General features: G+C 40.2%; 1 long non-coding RNA gene across 1 annotated transcript in view; it reads right to left on the minus strand.

Moving 5' to 3' along the window:
* Positions 1–612, minus strand: part of LOC116707362 (uncharacterized) — a 16,476-nt gene that overhangs the window by 11,358 nt on the left and 4,506 nt on the right. The gene's annotated exons all lie outside the window — the stretch shown is intronic.

Raw genomic sequence — 612 nt, forward strand, 5'->3', positions numbered from 1 at the left:
CATTCACACAGCAGATTGAGGAGCTGAAAAGACAGATTGAAGAGGAGGTTAAGGTAAGAACCCATTAAGTGGTTGTGTATTGGTGTCGTCAGATTGGGATTAAGGAATTTTGTAAACCCAATCATATTTCTTACAACAGGCCCAAGATGCTCTTGCCATGGACTCAATCACCCGCCATGACTGTGATCTGGCTGAGGGAGCAGTTTGAGGTAGGAGCAGGAGCCAAGGCTGAGCTCCAGCGTGGGATGTCAGGCCAAAGCGTGAGGTGCTCAGTGGGAGAACTTAAGTACGAAAATGGATGCTATCCAGCGCATTAGGAGATCGGGAATCCAAGTGAGTAACAATTCAATGGCCAGTTCACAAGTGTAACATTTTAGCACAACTCAAATACAGTTCTTGCATTTAAACAAATGTTATAAACATGTTATTAAATTATTTGTATTCAATAACTTATTGCAAAAATAACATTTTAGATTAAAGCAATTATTTCTCATATTCATCTAGTTTCTGAGACTATGTAATGATTTGGTGAAAAACTAATCTTATCCTTTTTAAACAGGAAAAAGCTTGCTCAGCGTCTTCAGGAGGCTGAGGAGCAGATTGAGGCAGTGA

The sequence above is a fragment of the Etheostoma spectabile genome, chromosome 19 (assembly GCF_008692095.1).
Source record: "Etheostoma spectabile isolate EspeVRDwgs_2016 chromosome 19, UIUC_Espe_1.0, whole genome shotgun sequence".
Lineage (NCBI taxonomy): Eukaryota > Metazoa > Chordata > Actinopteri > Perciformes > Percidae > Etheostoma > Etheostoma spectabile.